Source organism: Lolium rigidum, chromosome 6 (genome assembly GCF_022539505.1).
Source record: "Lolium rigidum isolate FL_2022 chromosome 6, APGP_CSIRO_Lrig_0.1, whole genome shotgun sequence".
Taxonomy (NCBI): domain Eukaryota; kingdom Viridiplantae; phylum Streptophyta; class Magnoliopsida; order Poales; family Poaceae; genus Lolium; species Lolium rigidum.
Genome location: NC_061513.1, coordinates 60674348 through 60687467, shown reverse-complemented (window position 1 = coordinate 60687467; position 13120 = coordinate 60674348).

Below are 13120 nucleotides of genomic sequence, written 5' to 3'. Positions count from 1 at the left end.
ATATTGTGCACTAACCCTCTAATGAGTTGTTTCGAGTTTGGTGTGGAGGAAGTTTTCAAGGATCAAGAGAGGAGTATGATGCAACATGATCAAGGAGAGTGAAAGCTCTAAGCTTGGGGATGCACCCGGTGGTTCACCCCTGCATATATCAAGAAGACTCAAGCGTCTAAGCTTGGGGATGCCCAAGGCATCCCCTTCTTCATCAACAAATTATCAGGTTCCTCCCCTGAAACTACATTTTTATTCGGCCACATCTTATGTGCTTTTTCTTGGAGCGTCGGTTTGTTTTTGTTTTTGTTTTGTTTGAATAAAATGGATCCTAGCATTCACCTTATGGGAGAGATACACGCTCCGCTGTAGCATATGGACAAGTATGTCCTTGGTTTCTACTCATAGTATTCATGGCGAAGTTTCTCCTTCGTTAAATTGTTATATGGTTGGAATTGGAAAATGATACATGTAGTAATTGCTATAATGTCTTGGGTAATGTGATACTTGGCAATTGTTGTGCTCATGTTTAAGCTCTTGCATCATATGCTTTGCACCCATTAATGAAGAAATACATAGAGCATGCTAAAATTTGGTTTGCATATTTGGTTTCTCTAAGGTCTAGATAATTTCTAGTATTGAGTTTGAACAACAAGGAAGACGGTGTAGAGTCTTATAATACTTTCAATATGTCTTTTATGTGAGTTTTTCTGTACCGTTCATCCTTGTGTTTGTTTCAAATAAGCCTTGCTAGCCTAAACCTTGTATCGAGAGGGAATACTTCTCATGCATCCAAAATACTTGAGCCAACCACTATGCCATTTGTGTCCACCATACCTACCTACTACATGGTATTTTCCAGCCATTCCAAAGTAAATTGCTTGAGTGCTACCTTTAAAATTCCATCATTCACCTTTGCAATATATAGCTCATGGGACAAATAGCTTAAAAACTATTGTGGTATTGAATATGTAATTATGCACTTTATCTCTTATTGAGTTGCTTGTTGTGCGATAACCATGTTTACTGGGGAACGCCATCAACTCATTGTTGAATTTCATGTGAGTTGCTATGCATGTTCGTCTTGTCTGAAGTAAGGGCGATCTACACTGAGTTGAATGGTTTGAGCATGCATATTGTGAGAGAAGAACATTGGGCCGCTAACTAAAGCCATGTTCCATGGTGGAAGTTTCAGTTTTGGACAAACATCCTCAAATCTCTAATGAGAAAAGAATTAATTGTTGTTGAATGCTTAAAGCATTAAAAGAGGAGTCCATTATCTCGTTGTCTATGTTGTCCCGGTATGGATGTCTAAGTTGAGAATAATCAAAAGCGAGAAATCCAAATGCGAGCTTTCTCCTTAGACCTTTGTACAGGGCGGCATAGAGGTACCCCTTTGTGATACTTGGTTAAAGCATATGTATTGCGGTGATAATCCGGGTAGTCCAAGCTAATTAGGACAAGGTGCGGGCACTATTAGTACACTATGCATGAGGCTTGCAACTTATAAGATATAATTTACATGATGCATATGCTTTATTACTACCGTTGACAAAATTGTTTCATGTTTTCAAAATCAAAGCTCTAGCACAAATATAGCAATCGATGCTTTTCCTCTATGAGGACCATTCTTTTACTTTCAATGTTGAGTCAGTTCACCTATTTCTCTCCACCTCAAGAAGCAAACACTTGTGTGAACTGTGCATTGATTCCTACATATTCGCTTATTGCACTTATTATATTACTCTATGTTGACAATATCCATGAGATATACATGTTACAAGTTGAAAGCAACCGCTGAAACTTAATCTTCTTTTGTGTTGCTTCAATACCTTTACTTTGAATTATTGCTTTATGAGTTAACTCTTATGCAAGACTTATTGATGCTTGTCTTGAAGTGCTATTCATGAAAAGTCTTTGCTTTATGATTCAGTTGTTTACCCATGTCATACACATTGTTTTGATCGCTGCATTCTCTACATATGCTTTACAAATAGTATGATCAAGTTTATGATGGCATGTCACTCCAGAAATTATCTTTGTTATCGTTTTACCTGCTCGGGACGAGCAGAACTAAGCTTGGGGATGCTGATACGTCTCCAACGTATCGATAATTTCTTGTGTTCCATGCCACATTATTGATGTTATCTACATGTTTTATGCACACTTTATGTCATATTCGTGCATTTTCTGGAACTAACCTATTAACAAGATGCCGAAGTGCCGATTGCTGTTTTCTAGCTGTTTTTGGTTTCAGAAATCCTAGTAAAGAAATATTCTCGGAATTGGACGAAATAAAAGCCCAGAGGCCTATTTTCTCACGAAGCTTCCAGAAGACCGAAGACGAGACGAAGAGGGGCCACGGGGTGGCCAAACCCTAGGCCGCGCGGCCCCCCTTGGCCGCGCCGGCCCGTGGTGTGGGCCCCCGTGCCGCCTCTCGACTTGCCCTTCCGCCTACAAATAGCCTCCGTGACGAAACCCCCAGTACCGAGAGCCACGATACGGAAAACATTACTGAGACGCCGTCGCCGCCGATCCCATCTCGGGGGATCCTGGAGATCGCCTCCGGCACCCTGCCGGAGAGGGGATTCATCTCCCGGAGGACTCTACGCCACCATGGTCGCCTCCGGTGTGATGTGTGAGTAGTCTACCCCTGGACTATGGGTCCATAGCAGTAGCTAGATGGTTGTCTTCTCCCCATTGTGCTATCATTGTCGGATCTTGTGAGCTGCCTATCATGATCAAGATCATCTATATGTAATTCTATATGTTGCGTTTGTTGGGATCCGATGAATAGAGAATACTTGTTATGTTGATTATCAAAGTTATGCTTATGTGTTGTTTATGATCTTGCATGCTCTCCGTTACTAGTAGATGCTCTGGCCAAGTAGATGCTTGTAACTCCAAGAGGGAGTACTTATGCTCGATAGTGGGTTCATGCCTGCATTGACACCAGGACGGTGACGAGAAAGTTCTAAGGTTGTGTTGTGCTGTTGCCACTAGGGATAAAACATTGATGCTATGTCTAAGGATGTAGTTGTTGATTACATTACGCACCATACTTAATGCAATTGTCCGTTGCTTTGCAACTTAATACTCGGAGGGGTTCGGATGATAACTCGAAGGTGGACTTTTTAGGCATAGATGCGGTTGGATGGCGGTCTATGTACTTTGTCGTAATGCCCAATTAAATCTCACTATACTCATCATGATATGTATGTGCATTGTCATGCTCTCTTTATTTGTCAATTGCCCAACTGTAATTTGTTCACCCAACATGCTTGTTCGTCTTATGGGAGAGACACCTCTAGTGAACTGTGGACCCCGGTCCAATTCTCTTTACTTGAAATACAATCTCTTGCAATACTTGTTCTACTCGTTTTCTCGCAAACAATCATCTTCCACACAATACGGTTAATCCTTTGTTACAGACAAGCCGGTGAGATTGACAACCTCACTTGTTTCGTTGGGGCAAAGTAGTTTGGTTGTGTTGTGCGGGTTCCACGTTGGCGCCGGAATCCCTGGTGTTGCGCCGCACTACATCCCGCCGCCATCAACCTTCAACGTGCTTCTTGGCTCCTCCTGGTTCGATAAACCTTGGTTTCTTTCTGAGGGAAAACTTGCTGCTGTGCGCATCATACCTTCCTCTTGGGGTTGCCCAACGAACGTGTGAAATACACGCCATCACTACCAGGAGGAGTCGATGGCCTTTGCTGCTCATGTGGACCGCTACCAAGAGGAGTCGGTGGCCTTTCCTGCTCATGTGGACATCTACGAGGAGTCGGTGGCCTTTGCAAAAGGACGATGTATTTCTTCCGCCATAGGGTGAAACCGTGCTTGACATCGGCAATTGTCCTCTCATTGTCACCTCTAGGAAAATAATCAAACTCCACTGTTTCAAAACCCGGAACAACTTCATCCACCCCGACAAGAACACATCCAGGTGGAATAGGCAAATGATGGTGCGTTGCTCCATCTTCATTTGGGTAAACATAGCCGATCGCCACCTTAACAGACGCGGTCCTGAATAACATCTATAGCTCGCAATCTGTCTTCTCCGTGACATAATCCACTTGGTAGCTTCCTCCACATCCGTCAAGATGCGTGGAACCCACACTGCTTCTTCGCTGAGATGGGGCGACATCGGCTTGAGGATCCTGTAGAAACATCGGCTGATCAGGTGCCCTCTGATTTTTCTCAAGCGCCTCCACCCTATTTAACAATTCCATTACAATGTCCGACTCCTTCTTCTTCTTTCCCGAACGGCTTCTATAAGTGTCAGCGCACTCCGGCCACGCTTCCTTCAGGGTCTGACCTGGGCAAGCTCGAACCCGTCCAACGTGTTCAGGATTCCCCAAAGCGAGTGTTAGCTCGTCATTCTCTCTATCGGGAATGTACTCTTCCTTTCTGACCTTTTCAATTGCATCTACAAGCTGCTTCGTGATTGCTTCAATTTTGTCCTTCCATTTCCCCTGCGCAACGATCTGCCCTGTCTTAGGGTCCAACCCTGCCCCATGTGCGAACAACCAGAACTTGGACAGGTCGGGCCAGTCCCATGTTTGTGGAGTGATTCCGTTTTCCATCAGTTCATTTTCAAACGATGTCCACTTCGGAATGGCAGTCTTGTAGCCACCTGACCTCAAATGATGGAAAAGTTTCTTCTTTGGAGCATTTTTCGTATTTGTGACCGATCGGGAGTTACTCATAAAGCAATAAGTTCAAAGTAAAGGTATTGAAGCAACACAAAGGAATATATAAGTTTCAGCGGTTGCTTTCAACTTCAACATGTATATCTCATGGATAATTGTCAACACAAAGCAATATAACAGGTGCAATAAGTAAACATGTAAGAATCAATGCACACAGTTGATACAAGTGTTTGCTTCTAAGATAGAAAGAATAGGCAAACTGACTCAACAATAAAGTAAAAGATAGGCCCTTCGCAGAGGGAAGCATTGATTACTATATTTGTGCTAGAGTTTTTCATTTTGAAAACAAGAAACAATTTTGTCAACGGTAGTAATAAAGCATATGAGTTATGTATAAGACATCTTATAAGTTGCAAGCATCATGCATAGTATACTAATAGTGCTCGCACCTTGTCCTAATTAGCTTGGGTTAACACGGATTATCATTGCATAGCATATGTTTCAACCAAGTGTCACAAAAGGGTACCTCTATGCCGCTCGTACAAAGGTCTAAGGAGAAAGCTCGCATTGGATTTCTCGCTTTTGATTATTCTCAACTTAGACATCCATACCGGGACAACATAGACAACGAGATAATGGACTCCTCTTTAATGCATAAGCATTCAACAACAGTTATTATTCTCATAAGAGATTGAGGATTAGCTGTCCACACTGAAACTTCCACCATGAATCATGGCTTTAGTTAGCTGCCCAATGTTCTTCTCTAGTATGCATACTCAAACCATTTGATTGTGAAAACCGCCCTTACTTTAGACAAGACGAACATGCATAGCAACTCACATGATATTCAACAAAGGTAAAAGAGTTGATGGCGTCCCCAGAAAACATGGTTACCGCTCAACAAGCAACTTACTAAGAAATAAGACACATAAGTACATATTCTTCACCACGATAGTTTTTAAGCTATTTTGTCCCATGAGCTATATATTGCAAAGGTAAAGAATGTAAATTTTAAAGGTAGCACTCAAGTAATTTACTTTGGAATGGCGGAGAAATACCATGTGGTAGGTAGGTATGGTGGACACAAATGGTATAGTTATTGGCTCAAAGATTTGGATGCACGAGAAGAATTCCTCTCAATACAAGGCTAGGCTAGCAAGGTTGTTTGAAGCAAACTCAAGTATAAAAGGTGCAGCAAAGCTCACATATGAATATATTGTAACTATTATAAGACTTTACATTGTCTCCTTGTTGTTCAAACACCTCAACCGAGAAAATATCTAGACTCTAGAGATCAATCATGCAAACCAAATTTTAACAAGCTCTATGTAGTTATTCATTAATGAGTACAAGGTACATGATGCAAGAGTTTAAACAAGATCTATATGAGCACAACAATTGCCAAGTATCACATTATTCAAAACATTTAACCATTTACCACATGCGGTATTTTCCGTTTCCAACCATATAACAATGAATGAAATAGTTCAACTTTCGCAATGAACATTAAAGATAAAGCTAAGAACATATGTGTTCATACGAAACAGCGGAGCGTGTCTCTCTCCTAAACAAAGAATGCTAGGATCCGATTTTATTCAAACAAAAACAAAAATAAAAACAAACAGGCGCTCCAAGTAAACCACATAAGATGTGACGGAATAAAAATATAGTTTCACTAGAGGAACCTGATAAGTTGTCGATGAAGAAGGGATGCCTTGGGCATCCCCAAGCTTAGACGCTTGAGTCTTCTTAAAATATGCAGGGATGTACCACGGGGGCATCCCCAAGCTTTGACTTTTCACTCTTCTTGATCATATTGTATCATCCTCCTCTCTTGACCCTTGAAAACTTCCTCCACACCAAACTCGAAACAAACTCATTAGAGGGTCAGTGCATAATTCATATATTCAGAGGTGACATAATCATTCTTAACACTTCTGGAAATTGCACAAAGCTACTGAAAGTTAATGGAACAAAGAAATCCATCAAACATAGCAAAACAGGCAATGCGAAATAAAAGGCAGAATCTGTCAAAACAGAACAGTCCGTAAAGACGAATTTTAAAGTGGCACCAGACTTGCTCAGATGAAAATACCCAAATTGAATGAAAGTTGCGTACATATCTGAGGATCACGCACGTAAATTGGCAGATTTTTTTGATTTTTCTACAGAGACTACTGCTCAAATTCGTGACAGCAAGAAATCTGTTCCTGCGCAGTAATCCAAATCTAGTATTGGCTTTACTATCAAAGACTTTACTTGGCACAACAATGCAATAAAATAAAGATAAGGAGAGGTTGCTACAGTAGTAAACAACTTCCAAGACTCAAATATAAAATAAAGTGCAGAAGTAAAATAATGGGTTGTTTCCCATAAGCGCTTTTCTTTAACGCCCTTCAGCTAGGCGCAGAAAGTGTGTATCAAGTGTTATCAAGAGATGAAGCATTAACATCAATAGCTCCCCCATCCGTAGTGGTACTAAGGGCTTTGTCAATTTTACGCCTATAATAATAATTTTTTTGGTTTAGGCACTTTAGAGACATACATAAACTTTTGCTCCTTACCCACATAAGCTTTCTCCTTAAACTTAAGAGAAGAAAAAGTTGAACCCAAGGTTCCCATAGCTTCTTCAAGTTCACTAATCCTATGGATTCGATTATCATGAGTAGCACAAGTTTCTAAAACAACAATTCTCTCATTAATTCCACCTAGATATTTATCAAGTTTATCAGTGCTATTAAGTAATATTCCCAATTTAGTCTCAATACTTGGAAGATCTTTCTCTATGGCCTCCAACTTTTTCATGACATCTTCAAGAGAGATTTCAATTTTAGCTTCATTAACAGGTGGTATTCCAACTAGACTCTCAATAATGCAACTAGCCTCTAAAGCAGGAGTGCCTAGGAAATTACCTCCCGCAAGAGTATCAAGAACATACCTATTCCAGCTAGAGATTTCAACATAAAAGTTCCTAAGTAGTATAATAGTGGAGTGTTTCTTAATGCACCTATGATGAGCATCGCTAATTCTATACCAAGCATCTTTAAAACTTTCTCCCCCTTGTTGCTTAAAGGAACGAACTTCAACTTCCGGATTACACATTTTTAGTAGTAGTAAATAAAGCAAACTAAATAAAGTAAATGCAAGTAACTAATTTTTTTGTGTTTTTCGATATAGAGAACAAGACAGTAAATAAAGTAAAACTAGCAACTAATTTTTTTGTGTTTTGTTTAAGTGCAGCAAACAAAGTAGTAAATAAAGTAAAGCAAAACAAAGCAAGACAAAAACAAAGTAAAGAGATTGGAAGTGGAGACTCCCCTTGCAGCGTGTCTTGATCTCCCCGGCAACGGCGCCAGAAAAATAGCTTGATGCGTGCAGTCGACACATCCGTTGGGAACCCCAAGAGGAAGGTGTGATGCGTACAGTAGCAAGTTTTCCCTCAGAAAGAAACCAAGGTTTATCGAACCAGGAGGAACTAGAAGCACGTTGAAGGTTGATGGCGGAGGAGTGTAGTGTGGCGCAACACCAGGGATTCCGGCGCCAACGTGGAACCTGCACAACACAATCACAGAACTTTGCCCCAACGTAACAGCGAGGTTGTCAATCTCACCGGCTTGCTGTAAACAAAGGATTAGATGTATAGTGTGGATGATGATGTTTGTTTGCGAAGAACAGTAAAAAACAATTGCAGTATATTGTATTTCAGATGTAAAGAATAGGACCGGGGTCCACAGTTCACTAGTGGTGTCTCTCCCATAAGATAGCAGATGTTGGGTGAATAAATTACAGTTGGGCAATCGACAAATAAAGAAGGCATAACAATGCACATACATATATCATGATGAGTACTATGCGATTTAATCAGGGCATTACGATAAAGTACATAGACCGCTATCCAGCATGCATCTATGCCTAAAAAGTCCACCTTCAGGTTATCATCCGAACCCCCTCCAGTATTAAGTTGTAAACAACAGACAATTGCATTAAGTATGGTGCGTAATGTAATCAACACAAATATCCTTAGACAAAGCATCAATTTTTTATCCCTAGTGGCAACAGCACATCCACAACCTTAGAACTTTCTATCACTGTCCCAGATTTAATGGAGGCATGAACCCACTATCGAGCATAAATACTCCCTCTTGGAGTCACAAGTATCAACTTGGCTAGAGCATCTACTAGCAACGGAGAGCATGCAAGAACATAAATAACATATATGATAGATTGATAATCAAGTTGACATAGTATTCAATATTCATCGGATCCCAACAAACACAACATGAAGGATTACAAATAGATGATCTTGATCATGATAGGCAGCTCACAAGATCTAACATGATAGCACAATGAGGAGAAGACGACCATCTAGCTACTGCTATGGACCCATAGTCCAGGGGTGAACTACTCACACATCGATCCGGAGGCGATCATGGTGATGAAGAGACTCCGGGAGATGATTCCCCTCTCCGGCAGGGTGCCGGAGGCGATCTCCTGAATCCCCGAGATGGGATTGGCGGCGGCGGCGTCTGCGGAAGGTTTTCCGTATCGTGGCTCTCGGTGCTGGGGGTTTCGCGACGGAGGCTTTAAGTAGGCGGAAGGGCGGAGTCGGGAGAGTCACGGGGGCCCCACACGCTAGGGCCGCGCGGGCCCCCCTTAGGCCGCGCCGCCCTAGTGTGGCGGCGCCCCGTGGCCCCACTTCGTCTCCCCTCCGGTCTTCTGGAAGCTTCGTGTAAAAATAGGCCCCTGGGCGTTGATTTCGTCCAATTCCGAGAATATTTCCTTACTAGGATTTCCGAAACCAAAAACAGCAGAAAACGACAATCGGCTCTTCGGCATCTCGTCAATAGGTTAGTGCCGAAAAATGCATAATAATGACATATAATGTGTATAAAACATGTGAGTATCATCATAAAAGTAGCATGGAACATAAGAAATTATAGATACGTTTGGGACGTATCATGCGCCTCGGAAAAATTTCCCTACAAGCCCGTGAAAGGCTCCATCTCCTCTAACAGTAATGGGGAAAGGGTTGGGAAATCTCCCGTGGCGCAGCTTCTCGAAGATGTCGTTGGTGCACACGCCCTACGGCATCTTCAGAAGCTGTGCCTCGGAAAACTTTCCCTGCAAACCCGTGAAAGGCTCCATCTCCTCTAACAGTAATTGGGAAAGGGTTGGGAAATCTCCCGTGGCGCAGCTTCTCGAAGATGTCGTTGGTGCACACGCCCTAAGGCATCTTCGAAAGCTGCGCCTCGGAAAAATTTCCTTGCAAGCCCGTGAAAGGTTCCATCTCCATTGTTAATATCTTACATACAGTAACATCATTACACAAAAGTGATTTCCATATTGAGATACACAAGTTATGATCCCTATCTAGCTACTCTTCTGAGTTTTCTTCGTGTGTTTCCCTTTCTTCTGATTGCGACGCAACCATGGACAAACTTCATTATTTAAGATGATGTTTGGGTCAGTTTTTACCTTGAAGGGTGGAATATCATCAAAATTATTAGAATCTTCTGACATGTCTGTCTTGTCCTCTACTCCCACGATGTTTCTTTTTCCTGAAAGAACTATGTAGCGCTTTGGCTCATCGTATGATGTGTCCTCTTGCCTTTCTTTTCTTTTTTTTCGGTTTGCTAGACATGTCCTTCACATAAAAAACCTGAGCCACTTCACTGGCTAGGACGAATGGTTCGGTGCCGTACCCTAGATTCTTGAGATCCACTGTAGTCATTCCGTAATGCGGGTCTACCTGAACCCCGTCTTTCAGGTTGAACCATTTGCACCGGAACAAAGGGACTTTGAAATTAGGTCCATAGTCAAGTTCCCATATCTCCTCTATGTACCCATAATATGTGACCTTCTTCCCATTGTCATCTGCTGCATCAATGCGGACACCACTGTTTTGGTTGGTGCTCTTTTTTATCTTGGGCGAACGTGTAAAATGTATTCCCATTAATCTCGTACCCTTGAAAAGTTGATATAGTCGAAGATGGTTGCTTGGCCAACAAGTATAGCTGCTCGTCATCAGTGACATTCATGTGACGTGTTTGCAACCAACCGCCGAAAGTATTCATGTGATCTCCATCAATCCAATCTTCACGTTGCTCCGGGTATTTAGAGCGTAAGATATCCTTGTGTTCCTCTTTTTAAGGAGCCACCAAGATGGAATTATGTAGAACTGTGTAGTGTGCTTGAGTGAAAGAATTTCCGTCCATACACATTGTTGTCTTTCCTAGCGTGCCTTTTCCACGCAGTCTCCCCTCATAGCGCGATTCAGGAACACCGATCTGCTTAAGGTCAGGAATAAAGTCAACACAAAACTCAATGACCTCCTCTGTTCCATAGCCCTTGGATATGCTTCCTTCTAGCCTATCACGGTTATGAACGTACTTCTTTAAGACTCCCATGAATCTCTCAAAGGGGAACATGTTGTGTAGAAATACAGGACCAAGAACGCCAATCTCTTCGACCAGGTGAACTAGGAGATGTGTCATAATATTGAAGAAGGATGGTGGGAACACCAACTCGAAGCTGACTAGACATTGCACCACATCCTTCTGTAAATTTTGTAGAGTTAGTGGATTGATCACCTTTTGAGAAATTGCATTGAGGAACGCACATAGCTTCACAATGGGTACTCGAACATTTTCCGGCAGAAGCCCCCTCAATGCAACCGGAAGTAATTGTGTCATAATCACGTGGCAGTCATGAGACTTTAGGTTTTGAAATTTTTTCTCTGACATGTTTATTATTCCCTTTATATTCGACGAGAAGCCAGACGGGACCTTGATGCTACTCAGGACTTCAAAAAATATCTCCTTCTCTTCTTTGGTAAGAGCGTAGCTGGCAGGACCTTGATACTTCTCTGAATTCAGGTTGTTTCCTTCGTGGATACTTTCCTGGTCCTTCCGTGCATCCGGTGTATCTTTTGTCTTTCCATAAACGCCCAAGAATTTTAGCAGGTTCACGCAAAGATTTTTCATCACGTGCATCACGTTGATTGCAGAGTGAACCTCTAGGAATTTCCAGTAGGGTAGCTCCCAAAATATAGACTTCTTCTTCCACATGGGTACGTGTCCGTCAACATCATGCGAAACAGATTGTCCGCCAGGACCCTTTCCAAAGATCACTTTTAAATCCTTGACCATATCATATATAGCATCCCCAGTAGGGCGAGTAGGCTTCGTTCGGTTATCTGCCTCACTTCCGAAATGTTTTCCTCTCTTTCTTACGTGATGTTGTTTTGGAAGAAATTGACGATGCCCCAGGTACACATTCTTGTTTCCCAAATATATACTGTTAGTCTCACCTAAACAGTGTGTGCATGCATTGTATCCCTTGTTTGACTGCCCTGAAATGTTACTAAGAGCAGGCCAATCATTGATGGTTACAAACAACAACGCTCGTAAGTTAAATTTCTTTTGTTCGTGTTCATCCCACACAGGTACACCTTCTTCACGCCACAACTGTAAAAGTTCTTCAACCAATGGCCTCAGGTATACATCAATATCGTTGTCGGGTTGCCTCGGGCCCTGGATGAGCACTGGCATCATAATGAACTTCCGCTTCATGCACAACCAAGGAGGAAGGTTATAGATACATAGAGTCACTGGCCAGGTGCTATGACTGGAGCTCTGCTCCCCGAAAGGATTAAAGCCATCTGTACTTAGACCAAATCTTAAGTTCCTTGCGTTATCTGAAAATAACTTGAACTCTCTGTCGATTTTTCTCCACTGCGACCCGTCAGCGGGGTGTCTCAGCATCACATCTTTCTTACGGTCCTCTTTGTGCCATCGCAACAACTTGGCATGCTCTTTCTTTTGGAACAAACGTTTCAACCGTGGTATTATAGGAGCATACCACATCACCTTCGCGAGAACCCTCTTCCACGGGGTTGGACTCGCCCTCAACATCGCCGAGGTCATCTCGCCCGATCTTATACCTCAATGCACTACATACCGGGCATGCATTCAAATTCTCGTACTCCTTGCGGTAGAGGATGCAGTCATTGATGCATGCATGTATCTTCTGCACCTCTAATCCTAGAGGCCAGACAACCTTCTTTGCTTCGTACGTACTAGAGGGCAATACGATCTCCCCTGGAAGCATCTTCTTTATTATTTTCAGCAATTTTTCAAATCACTTGTCAGAAGTACCATTCTCTGCCTTCCATTGCAGCAATTCCAGCGTGGTACCCAACTTTTTCTGGCCATCTTCGCAATTTGGGTACAACAGTTTGTTGTGATCCTCTAACATTTTCTACAACTTCAACCTCTCTTTTTCACTTCCGCAGTTTATCTTCGCATCAAGAATGGCCCGACCCAAATCGTCATCGGGGTCATCAAATATCGGCTCATCAAAAATGGGCTCTTCTTCAGCTTCGTCTTCCCCCATTCTACTATCACCGTCTTCAGTGAACATAGGATAGTTGTCACTATCCTCTTCTTTTTTGTTGTCTTCCAATATAACCCCTCTTTCTCCAT